The 13,472-nt window shown below is 42.7% G+C and overlaps 1 long non-coding RNA gene across 1 annotated transcript in view; it reads right to left on the reverse strand.

The window, feature by feature from the left end:
* Positions 1-4,925: 4,925 nt before the first annotated feature.
* LOC129147853 (uncharacterized) overlaps positions 4,926-13,472 on the reverse strand; it is a 262,892-nt gene continuing 254,345 nt past the window's right edge. Inside the window, exons 3-4 of the long non-coding RNA XR_008555070.1 lie at positions 8,393-8,572; positions 4,926-5,035 (exon numbers count right to left, since the gene is read on the reverse strand). This is a non-coding gene — a long non-coding RNA (uncharacterized LOC129147853). The remainder of the gene's footprint in view (positions 5,036-8,392; positions 8,573-13,472) is intronic.

Consider the following 13,472-nt stretch of genomic DNA (forward strand, 5'->3'; position numbering starts at 1 on the left):
TCTATTGATCTACATGCCTATTCTTGGGGCCAGTACAAGGCTGTTTTGAGTACAGTGGCTTTGTAATATAACTTGATATCTGGTATTGTGATTCCTCCAACTTTGTTCTTCTTTCTCAAGATTGCTGTGACTATTCGTGGTTTTTTTTTGTTTGGTTGGTTCCATATACATTTTTGGAGTGTTTGTTCTAGATCTGTGAAATATGCTGTTAGTATTTTAATAGGGACTGCATTGAATCTATAGATTGCTTTGGGTAGTATGGATACTTGAATGATGTTGATTCTACCAATCCATGAATACTGTATATTCTTCCACTTGTTTATATCTTCTTCTATCTCTTTTACCTCCTTAGTTAAATTTATTCCTAAGTATATTACTTTTTTTGTTGCAAAGGTAAATGGGATTGTTTTTTAGTTTCTCTTTCTGAGATTTCATTATCCTATCTAATAAAAGAGTAATATGCAAATTAACCATCACTCTGCTATGCCCACCAGCCACGCCCACCAGCCAATCAGGAGCGAGTATGCAAATTAACCCCAACCAAGATGGCTGCGGCCACAGAGCTAGCAGGAGGAAGGCTTGGGTTTCCCTGGCAATGGAGGAAGCCAAGCTTTCCACACACCCTGGCGGGCCCAGGCCTCCACTCAAGGCTACAAAGTTTCAATTATAGAAGATAAATAAATCCCAACATAAATGGCAGCAGCCACTGAGCTGGAGAGAGCAGGAGGCTAGGGTTGCCCCCGCGATGGAGGAAGCCAAGCTTTCTGCCTGCCCTAGCCTGCTTTGGCCTCCGCTTAAGGCTAAAAGTTTCAATTATAGAAGATAATAAATCCCAACAGAAATGGCTGCCAACACAGAGCGAGCGGGAGGCTTGGCTCCACTCCAGGCTACAAAGTTTCAATTATAGAAGATAAATAAATCCCAGATGCCAGGGCCTCCGCTTGGGTCACCGGGGGGCGTAGCCAGCCTGAAAACCACCACAGGCCCCTCACCCAGGCCATCCCACGCCCCAAGGGAACCCCCACTCTGATCCGGGACTCCCTTCAGGGCAAACCAGATGGCCCCCACCCATGCACCAGGCCTCTATCCTATCTAATAAAAGAGTAATATGCAGATTGACCATCACTCCAATATACAAGATGGCTGCCCCCATGTGGTCAAAGATCCTGCCTCCATGTGGATACAAGATGGCCACCACAAGATGGCCAGCAGGGGAGGGCAGTTGGGAGGGACCAGGCCTGCAAGGGAGGGCAGTTGTGAGCAATCAGGCCAGCAGGGGAGGGCTGTTGGGAGGGATCAGGCCTGCAAGGGAGGGCAGTTGGGGGCGATCAAGCCTGAAGGGGAGGGCAGTTAGGGGTGACCAGGCCGGCAGAGGAGGGAAGTTGGGGGTGACCGGGCCTGCAGGGAAGGGCAGTTGGGGGGGACCCAGGCCTGCAGGGGAGAGCAGTTGGGGGTGACCAGGCCTGCAGGGGAGGGCAGTTAGGGGTGACCAGGCCTGCAAGGGAGGACAGTTAGGGGCAAAGAGGCTGGCAAGGGAGCAGTTAGGCATCAATCAGGCTGGCAATTGAGTGGTTAGGGGGTGATCAGGCTGGCAGGCAGAAGCAGTTAGGGGCAATCAGGAAGGCAGGCAGGCGAGCAGTTGGGAGCCAGCAGTCCTGGATTGTGAGAGAGATGTCTGACTGTCCGTTTAGGCCTAAACGGGCAGTCGGATATTCCTCATGGGGTCCCAGATTGGAGAGGGTACAGGCTGGGCTGAGGGACACCCCCTGCCTCCGTGCATGAATTTTGTGCCTCTAGTTGGAGTATAAAAATGCCATAGATTTCTAGGTGTTAATTTTTTATCCTACTATGTTGCTGAATTCATTTATTAAATCTAGTAGTTTTTTGATGGAGTCTTTAGGGTTTTCTATGTACAATATCATGTCGTCTGTGAATGAGAGTTTTCCTTCCTCCTTTCCAATTTGGATGCCTTTTATATCTTCTTATCTGATCGCAATGGCTAGCACTTCCAGTACTATGTAGAATAGGAGTGGTGAAAGTGGGCATCCCTGTCTTGTTCCTGTTCTTAGGGGAAATGTTTTAGTTTTTTGCCCATTGAGTATGATGTTGGCTGTAGGTTTGTCATGTATGGTTTTTATTATGATCCCTCTGTTACCACCTTGCTGAGAGTTTTTATCAAAAAAGGGTGTTGGATTTTGTTGAATTCTTTTTCTGTATCAATTGATAAGATCATGTTTTTGTCTAGCAATCTGTTTATGTGATGTATCACATTTATTGATTTGCGATTATTGTACCAGTCTTGCATCCCTGGAATAAATCCCACTTGGCCATGGTGTGTGATCTGTTTAATGTATTGCTGGATCCGATTTGCTAATACTTTGTTGAGGATTTTAGCATCTATGTTCATCCAGGATATTGGCCTGTAATTCTCTTTCTTTGTAGTGTCTTTATCTGATTTTGGAATTAGGATAATGCTGGCCTAAGAGAAAGACCTTGGAAGTGTTCCTTCCTCTTGAATTTTTTGCAATAGTTTGAGGAGGATAGGTGTTAGTTCTTCATTGAATGTTTGGTGAAATTTCCCCGTGAAACCATCTGGACCAGGGCTTTTGGAGAGGCAAGTCTTAATTGGAGGACCTTACAAGGCAGATGATTTAGACAAGGAAACTAAAATTCAGAGTCTTAGTAATTGCCCAGCTAGTAATTAAGTGATGAAGCCAGACTGAATTCTATATGATTAAAAATCCTGCAGTCCTTCCTAGCCCAAGAGTATTCTATATGGTCCCAAGGTAAAACTAGGGTCTGTAGGCAGGAATTTCAAGGCAGTGGATTTTATTCCACCCAATGGAGAAGATGACCTGAATTCAGAGTGGTCCAGAATGGCAGGGTTGGGGACCTGGGGGGTTGTCAACTCAAACGGGTCATCTTTTCTCAATGTATGTTCTATAGAATACGCTGTCTGAAGTATGGCAAAAGTATGCGGGAGTGGGAAAAAGAAATGGCTGTGTGCTTGGGTAAATTCTCAAAATGCTCAGGTAAAACATGTCATTTCCTGGGTAATTTCTCTGAGACTTTCACACGTGGGTTGTGATCTGTGAATCTGCTAAATGAGGACTTATTTGATTTTGGAACCCCTTTCTCCTGGAATATCTTCAGGGACTACTTAGTACATTCCAAAAAAATGTAATAATAAAGTACAGTGGAGCCTGAAACCTGGGCATGCGCCCTGATCAGCAATTGAACTGTGACCTTCTGATTCATAGGCTGACGCTCAACCACTGAGCCATGCCAGCTGGGCCTGGCCTCCTTTCTACTCTGAAAACACTCCAGATATCCACAGACTTTTTCTCGGCTGTTCTGCTTCCCAGAGGCTCCTCCCCCATGTACCTGCGTGGCTAACTTAGATGCCTCAGGATAGCTTGTCTGTCCCCCCTCTCCTCTGGGCATCTCCGATTCCTCTTACTCTCTCCTAGTATATTTTCCAGAGTACTTACCATCTTCTAGCATATGATGCAATTAGTTTTGGTATTTTTCTGTCTCCTCCACAAGAATGTAAGCTCCATAAGGTCTAGGATCTTAGTCTGTTTCGTTCACTGATCTATCTCAAGTATTTAAAAAATCACTCTTGTGACATCATAGGTGCTTAATTAATACTGGTTGAGTGAATGAGTGAAACACAGTTCCAAATTTCATGGAGGTGCTTCTGTGAATACCCACAAAGACAGAAAACTTGTGGGATGCATTATTTGAGAGTTTATTTTAGATAGATAGGTAGATAGATACATTTCTAAATTTTTGAAAGTACTACTACACTGTGTCTATGTACATATGTGCACACATGTGTGCATATACATACTAGAATATTGACTTGAATATCAAAATTTCAAAAATTTAGATCATGTTCTAAGTAATAGATTTTAAAAAATCAAAACATCAGGTACCAAGGACAACTGGTGTGCTTTAACTATGATGCCCTTCATACCCAAACCTTGCTGGCATCACCAGCAGAGAGCTCTGGAAGATCCAAGTTTGATCCAGGAGTGCATCGGTGGCCTATTTGTATTTTAATATCTGGGAGGTCAAAATCAGGTGCCAGTGATGCTAAGAATTTCAGGATGCTACTTAACAAGTTTCCATTAAGTAGGTTAAAGGACATGACTGTCATTTATGCCTTTATGTATAGTCATGGACACTTTGGAGGCTTCAGGATCTATTCTCCAAGCAGAACAATCATTTGTCATCTTCTAGGTGTGGAAAGGACTCTGAGAAGGGGCCCTCAGACACAGGTTAGCCTCTACCCAAACTTTACTTACAGAGCCACCTGCTTCTACATTTCAGAAATACACCCATGTCATCAGAGAAAGCCAAAGGAGTGGGTTTTTAAATGGTGCTTTTATTTAGACAGCCTGGGTTTGGCTACAGGAAAATGTCATTGTTCCCCTTATTTAAGGAGGAATGAAGCTGTAACTTGAGTTTCAAAATGGCTATCACCCCTTGAGCTACCACCTGCAGGATGGTGACCACCACCCACACCCGGTTCTGCCTGGCCTTCCTGATCGGTGCCTTGGTGTTGAGAAGAGAAAGGGTAGGGAGGTGAAGGTTTTGTTCCAATTCTGGGGAAAGTCATGCATCTTGAGAAACAATGATCTCATTGTTATTTTTAGCTTTTATTTACAAAATGGTTATATTTTGCGTTATGTATGTACATGGCAATTTAAAAAACACATATAAGTAACAGGCATTCAGCGCGTTAGAATACTTAATATGGGTTTTGAACTTCTGCCAGGAGTAGGCCCCAAAGCAGTTCTTCCTATTTGCATTGCTGCATTTATCCATTTCCAAACATGAGAAGATCCATCTATCAGATTCTGTGTAAATCCTGCACACAGATAATTTGTAAAAAAGCTTTCTTTCAAAATGTTCTGCGGTTTTTCTAATCTTGTCGCTTTTCTCATTTTCTAATCACATAACCTTGAAGTCGAAAGACACAGCCTGTGATAATCTGTGTACATGGTCTTCATTATTATCACAGTCATTTCTGGGGAAGAAAAAAAAAAGAGAGAGAAAACACACACAGGAAAAAAAAAAAAACAACCTTTCCGCCCCCCACACATTCAAAGCTGCCTTTAAAGTCCTACTTTAGTCACAGTTCAATCAGATCCACATTAGTCCCACGCATCAGACAGAAGAGTGTTCATGAGCATAAGGGGGATATTGACTTTAAAAATTTACTGGCGAGGCGTTCAGAGCCTGCAGGAATGTCAAAACTCCAACCTGCATTTTGATGTTTTAGCCTCCGGTTAGTCTTGACTGACATGCTTGGAGCACTTTGGTCTGTGCTCTGGCACCCATTAACTGTCCTTGACTCAATGTTATCCTGGCCGTTATGGGCAGCTCGGTGCCTAATGGTTTCAGTGGCTTAGACGCCCCAAGGTGTAAGGAAACTCACGCCCCATTTTAAGGGATCACATTGGCTATTCTTGGCTTCATTATGGGGGGCATTGTTTGATCCGAAATAATGAGGGCCTGTTAATTATTATTCTGATAATTGGGCCTCATGTGGGAGCATGGCAGAGCGCGAGGTGTTTTAAAAGGAAGCAAGTTTGGAAAAGGGAGAAAGCAATGTCAAGGTTGAGGTGTCTTTGAGAGGAGTTTGTTTATATGCAAAGTGTTTTCACCCAAGTGGGGACGTGGGGCTGGATGGAGGAGCGAGAAAAGGAGGCTGGAGCGAGCTTAGGTCTATACTTACTTCAGCTACGGTGGATTGCAAAATTGCTACCTTGGGCAAAGTGTTCAAAAAGGCTCACCAATCCCATGACTGAACCTGTAATTACACGTGAAGAGATTGGGAGTTGGGTTCTCTTGGAGGAAGAGATGGAGGGAGAATAGTTGTCCTAGTTGAATCCCATTGGCTCTCTGGGGAAAACTGTGAACTTTATCTCTTTATGTGCTGTCTTTTGTCCTATTTTTCCCATCTATAAAATGACAACCAAGTCCATTAAGGGTGTCACGTAAAGACTGCTGCCTGGGCAGACAGAAGGGGTGGCTGTCTGTCCAGGAGGCACAAATGTCAGGAGTGACTGAGGTGACAGAAAACAGGTGACCTTTGTGGGCTAGGGGGTGCTGGTGGTTGGGGGGGAATTCTCTTGAGTAACTCAGTCCCAAATGAACCTCTGAGATGCTATGAAAATTCTGCTTTTACAGCCTATCCATTAAGTTAAAAGGCCTGCTTTAAGGTATTAAATCTGGACTTGGTCTCTTCCTCTTAGGTGAATACTGTTATAGCATTCACATTTATTTTTAAATTGATGCTGCTCTTGTAATTGTGGGGGAGAAAACTCCAAGAATCGATGAGTCCCCACAATCTTATCTCTTTCCTGGAATCCAAATCAGAGCCCATAGTGTCTCTATCCACTGGAAGGAAGGGTTGGATTTAAACAAATGTCTCAATTTGAAAGGAAGAGGGAGGGTTTGGAGGGAGGTAAACTTGCATTTGAAGCTTTAACCTGGGTTTTTTGTCAGACTGCCATATACTTCAGGTAGAGCTGGCCAGCTGAGATGAGAGCTGGCCTGCCTATAGACCAGGTGACAGTGACCGACAGGAAGAGAAGAAATAGAGAGGAGGACCATACTCATTTTGAGTTCCAGTGCTATGTTCACCTGACTTTGCTTGGTTCTAAATCTCACTCTTCCAATTAAACTGGAGAGACTATCAAAAGTGCGTGTTCAAAACGGTTACAGAGCCTGGAGTTTTGGACTTGCCTGCGCCTTCTTCATACGGCTCTGTGATTCTCTTTTGTGTGTGTGGATGTTCTTTGAGATGCACTGTGGGAGGTGGGGCAGGAGGAAAGGGTGGGAGGGCCGAGCACAGTGCTGAGGATTGAAGAGTTAGTGGCCAAAACAGGTGATCTTGTCTGTGATCTCTCAACTGTTCCTAACAGCTTCAATGCATCTCATAGGTTCATCAAAATGACACTGCACTTCCCTGGAACATGGCACACTAGGTGCTGAGCTGGTCGAGAGCACAGTCATCTTAGACCCAGTGCACAGGGGGGAATTCAAGTCAGAGTTGGCCAACAGGCGAGTGGAGACCTGGACCTCACCTGACCACTCATTCATTTACGTGACCTTGAGCTTAACTAATTATTCTTGGTCTGATTCCTCATCGGAGAAATGTGGTTAAACTGAGAGAAGTCAAACCCAATAGAGATGCTATGAAGCATAGAGTAAGGTTATAATCATAAAGCAATTTGTAAAAAAAAAAAAAAAAAAAAAAGGAATAAGGTAATATTTCCAGATAAATTAGGATAGTATGGATCCTTAACACTACCCCTTCTTTCCCTCTACCTCCCATCTTGCTGCGTTTGCAATCTTAATCTTTTTATTACTCAGTGGATCAGCCTCCTAATGAAATTTCCATAAGAATATAAGAAATTTCTTCCATTGGAATAGACTGATGATTTTGGAAATAGTACCCAGCACAGTGACCTGCATGCAAATACTTGTTAGAAATATGAGTTTCTCAGCAAAGAATATGTCTTTTCTGCTCAAGATCTTGCCCTTGCAGGTGACAAACATAAGGCTGACTACTCCAACTTCCCTTCAAACAAGACTCTATAAAAGTTTTTAAAACTCTTTTTTTTCTGTTTCTTTATATTTTCATCCTACATCATTTCTTGGATTTCAAGCTCTGGCTTTCATTTAGCTCGTTTCTTTTTATCTGTCCTGGAAAAGCTGCTTCATGCTTCTATGAGGGACAATGAACCATGTCTTCCTGGGACTATTAAGTAGGTGTGACATTATCCTATCCAGATCCGTGCCTTTTATAGATTTACTGCCATGGTACCCCAAGGCCTTGACTTTTGCAACTAAGGGGTCCTAGTCTTTTTAGTCTGTTTTCATACAGAAGTCTCTCTTTCTCCTTTGCCTGAAGAAAGCCAACGGCCACTTTTTTTTTTTTATATTTTATTGATTTTTTTACAGAGAGGAAGAGAGAGGGATAGAGAGTTAGAAACATCGATGAGAGAGAAACATCGATCAGCTGCCTCTTGCACACCCCCTACTGGGGATGTGCCCGCAACCAAGGTACATGCCCTTGACCGGAATCGAACCTGGGACCTTTCAGTCCGCAGGCCGACGCTCTATCCACTGAGCCAAACCGGTTTTGGCAGCCAACGGCCACTTTTATAAGATGTTTTACCATCTTACAATTATTACAGAAACCACCGTCTCTCTCTAGAGAGCTCACAGTTTGCTAAATCCGATAGATGATGTATCATCAAGAGCCATGGGTCAGAGACACTCCTGGATGAAGACACTGTCTAAAAGAAGGAAAAAAGCTTCGTTTATCCCCAGAGCGCCCCTATTTCAAATAGGAACTCTTCCTCGGCCTTACCAGTTTACAGTGATGTCATCTGCGTCTTGACATTCACTAGGGCAGATGATGGCCAAGGTCTTTGGTGCCTTTGAACTTGTACAAATAGTTCCACTTCAGTGATGGTGACTCAGAAGCCAACCTTCACAGCTGCCGCTCTGTTCTCCGGATGGCAGGGCATGTGTGTTTCATGGATGAACCCTGGATAGTGGATATATGGCAAATACATATTCATTCTCTCTCTCTCTCTCTCTCTCTTTCCCTCCCTCCATCCTTCCCCCTCAAAATAGTTATGGAGTGTTTTCTTTCATTTTTAGCAGAGGTTACATTGACGACTCTTCTAAACTTAGTATTTCATGTTGCATACAAAACATCTGTAATTCAAGTAGTGTGCTCCTTTCTGACTGCTTTTCCTTGAGAAAAAGGACTTTGTCTTCCATCTCCCTGTGCCTTGCTCACTAATGATGATAATGAGAAAGTCATAAATACCATTGATTATAGGCCCTGTTAAGATAAAGATCACTCAACTGATCAAGTGACCATAGGGTCCATTATAAGCTGAAGTAAGTATTTTATGATGAGGCATTTGAGCTGAATAGGAATCCAGGATAAACCCATTTGGAATGTGGTCTGTAACCCCCTGCCCACTCTCCCCCACCTCCCTTCAGCATTCATTTGTGGGGTTCATTATCATGTAAATTATCGGTGGTGACTTTGGAAGGCCGGCCAATTCACCACTTCCTAGAAACATTCCTCTCCTCTGCTCCACATCCTAAGGAAAAGTGATTAGGCTGGTTGCTGAAGAAGGAACCTCCCCATTCCAGAGCTTTCAAGCTATTTTGCTTTGGATTATCCATACTATCAAGTTCTTCTTACATTACAGATAATGACAAGATATTAATTTAGAAGAAAATAATTATTTTATGGCCTTGCACAAAGACAATTTCATTTAATGGTCACAGGTAACAAAAGCCTATCTACATTTGACTTGTTCAAAAGTTTCCAGTAGGGAATGATGTGGGAGGCTAATGTGGATGGCATAAGGCACGTTTGTGAAAACATTATCATGAAGTCTTTTCTCATTTTTCTTGTCACTTCTTTCTCCTCGCTGTTCTGGTCTTAACAAAGGAATCGGTCACACTGCACAATCAAATAGATGGGATAAAAATGCTTCCCATAAAATGATAAAGTATTCTGTCACATCACCTGGGTCAGGATGGTTTTCCAAAGCTTCTGTGATTTGTGAACAGATTTGTCCAAGATTACGAAGGGCCGAACAGGCAGTGTGCTGTGTGCTCACATGGTGACATCGTTACCAGTCAAGACAGATCAGCTGAGTTAATGGCTGTTAAACCAGGCATATGGCCTTGGGTTCAATTTGAATTTCCTTGGCATCTCATGAAATAGCTCAGGCTAGCCTCTCTAGAATTGTACAACTCTGCGCTCTTTCAGAGGCTGTGCCTACACGCACAAACATTTTCATTAGTTCAACAAATAGTTCACATCAGATTAGAATGTGCCAGGCACTATCCTAGGTGCTGGAGATGGGTGGCTGAACAATATGGACATTGTCTCCTTTTGGCTGTTAGACTATAGACAGGAAGAAAGACATAATAATTGATGTGCAACACAAGAAGAAAATACACAACTGCTATTGACTAAATTAAAAACTTCTTTTCTCAAGTAAATTAGTTCAACCGAATTCTACCTTTTTTTCTTCTTCATTATTTATTTTACCTCCCACTACATCATAGCTTCTCCTGGGGTCTATAGTGAGGGCCAGCTGACTATCCCAAAGGAGACTGGTTAAGTCTCAGGCTCCCTGATTTCTCTAGGGAGGTGTGGTCAGCTCCTGCTACTTTCTTCCCCTCCACCTCCAAAAAGTTAATTTGAGACAGAGAAAGTTTTAGCATTTACCCCAAAAGGAAATATTTGTGTCTGTGTATATGTCTATAGAGTCATGTGCCTCTTAATAATGGGGAGATGTTCTGAGAAATGCTTCGTCAGGCAATTTTGTCATTGTGTGAACATCGTAGTGTGCCCTTACACAAACCTTGATGGCATAGTCTACTCCTGCAATTGTATATGCTATACTTCTGTTCGACTGGCATTGCGGTGGGTTTAATTACACCAGCATTACCACAAACACCTGAGTAATATGTTGTGCTAGGACAGTGGTCGGCAAACTCATTAGTCAACAGAGCCAAATATCAACAGTACAACAATTGAAATTTTCTTTTGAGAGCCAAATGTTTTAAACTTAAACTTCTTCTAATGCCACTTCTTCAAAATAGACTCGCCCAGGCCGTGGTATTTTGTTGAAGAGCGACACTCAAGGGGCCAAAGAGCCGCATGTGGCTCGCGAGCCGCAGTTTGCCGACCACGGTGCTAGGACATTACGATGGCTATGATGTCACATTACTGAGTGATAGGAATCTTTCAACTTTGTTATAATCTTATGAGACCGTTGTAGTATATGTGGTCCGTGGTTGGCTGAATAGTCTTTATGTGGTGTGTGACTGGATACAGACAATGGAAATCCTAAAGATTCTGCATACAACTCTATTTTCCAAATGTATGCACCTCAATCATCCAACCAAGGCCAAAGTGCCTACATCCCCAAACTCAGAAGGCTCTTTAGCAGATTAGTCAGGGGCCAGACCCAGGAATGTAAGAGAGAGTTTGTAGCTTGGGCCATCTGTGTGGTGTCACATGAGTGACCAGCATCACCCTCTCCTGAGTATTTGTCACCATTTGGCATGATTAATTCTAAGTTTCCTGTAGTTCTCATTTCCATCACAGCTGCTGCATGGCTCTGATAAGTGTGTTGTGCACAGGGGTGTGGGAAGGGAGTCAGGGAAAGGAATGGAAATTTCTGTGGTTTTGGTTTTGGTGTGCCCTGCTATTGTCAAACTCAGAAGAAACGCACAATAGGAAATAGGTCAATTTTAACGGAACTTTCTAGGAGACTAAGGCAGTGGCCTTTGACATTCGTCTAAGTAGATGATAAACAATTGCTTCTAACATGGTTAGTCGGCATGGCTGGTTGATAAATGAAATTTTAGCATAGATTTACTGCATCCTACAAGCCTACAAGAACAGAAACCATTTCTCTTTTGGTGAGAAGAATATTGTCCCTGATTCAAAGTAGCACAGTCCCCGGGCTGCATCTGTAGCATTGGGTCAGGTTCAATCTGGTGACCACTACATATTACTTCTGTACCCTGAGTCAAGACAATGTTTTCATGATCCCTAAAGTGGTGTTAAGTCATTCAAGTCAAGAAGAAAAGAAAAAAACATTCTTTTTACAGAATGGACCATTTGATCTGGTAGCCCCTTATAAACAGCCCTCTATTTTTCTCTGTGCCACCTAGGGTGGGTTGAATGCAGAACTGTGAAGCATTTAAACCATGTGTTCAGTCTCCTTCCTAAACCTGATTCCCTTCTACTGGTGTTCCGGCCTCCTCTCGTCATTTGTCTCGTCTCTTGACTGTACAGAGACAACCCACAGCTCAATTTGCACTTCTGTTCACTGCTCCATTTCAGATCCTCTACTAGGCCCTTTCCATGATTATCTCAAACACCAACTAGTAGGCCCTGTTAGGATCTCCATTTGCCAGATTACCTAAATGTTAAAAAATGTTACCAGTGTATTGTCTAAAACAAAACTCTTGGGCCACCCCACTAAATCCCATCTTCCTCATCTACCTTGTTCTCAAACCAATCCACCGAGTCAGTTTTGACTCTTCTCCCTCCCTCACCCCCACATCTAATTTAGCAATAATTATTGCCAACTCCACTTTTAATATCTATCTCATATTGACCATTTCTTATGCGCTCCATTGTTATTCCCTACATTTAAGGAAGACTCTGCATTGCTATTTTTTTTCCCCCTTGAATATCCCTCTCTCAGACTTTCCCCTGGCTCGCACTATCTCTTCCTTAAGATTTAGGTAAAAAATGTCACCCCTTCAACGCTTTTTTTCTTGCCTATCCTATTTCCCCTTCTCACTATCTCTTTATCCCACTTTGTTATTTTTATGGTAGCTTGCACCACTTTTTCTTAGTGCTCATTCTACTATGTTTCTCTGTTTTTATTCTATCATTCCTGGTAAAGCATAAGCTTCATAAGGACAAAGACTATGACTGTCTTATTGCCTAGAACAGGGACTGACATGATACTTATTAATGATAAATAGACAAGGAAACACAAGACAGCAGAGATCGACCACTTGCCCAAGGTTACACAGCTAGTCAGTACGTGGTGGAGCCAGGGCTGAAGCCTTGGTCCATCTGTCTGCTAATTGCTGTGCTAAACTTAATGTGTCACTCTCTTTTCCTCCCCATCAAATAAATCACCCCTGCATCCTGGCCTCTTCATTCTGGTTTCTCTAGAAATCCAATGTCTAGCCTAATTTTCTGTAAGTAATTAGGACTGTAGACTTCTTTAAAAGGATGTCTGAGGATGGTAATTTGGTTATCCAAAAGAATGAATCTCTAATTTCAGTTAGAATCCCAATCACTAGAGATGAAGAATTGGGACAGATTTTTAGAGGGTTGTGGGGAAGGGGGACGTTGAGACAATGGAGAATATGCTTCCATCAAATAACATCAGGAAGGTGGATCCATCTATGCAAAGATTGGACACATCATCATCATCCCTTCACATGTACATCAAATACACAAAGGTGTTTCATGCATATTATCTCCTTGCATTCTCAAAATAACCCTTTAAAGCAGTGGTCACCAACCGGTGGTCCGAAAGGTTAGTGACCGCTGCTTTAAAGTTAGTATGTGAGATTCCTTATTCCCTTGACAAAAGAAGAAAAGGAGTCTCAGAATGGTACGTGACTTTGTCCAAAAACACCTGCCAGTATGGTAGGGCAGGAGATGTTGTCTGTATCTTCAGAGTCATAAGGTCTTACTCACTGTATTGTAAACAGAATTCCACCTCTGTGTTGTCCTTTTAACAGTGCAAAGCATGGAGATAAGGAACTATATTAACAAGGGGGAACAAATATGAAATGTGACTTATTGGTGAATGAAGGGAGAGGCAAGAATAATCTATTTATCCAAAATAGAACAATTGTGTTATAGACTT

This window comes from Eptesicus fuscus, chromosome 22 (genome assembly GCF_027574615.1).
Source record: "Eptesicus fuscus isolate TK198812 chromosome 22, DD_ASM_mEF_20220401, whole genome shotgun sequence".
Taxonomy (NCBI): domain Eukaryota; kingdom Metazoa; phylum Chordata; class Mammalia; order Chiroptera; family Vespertilionidae; genus Eptesicus; species Eptesicus fuscus.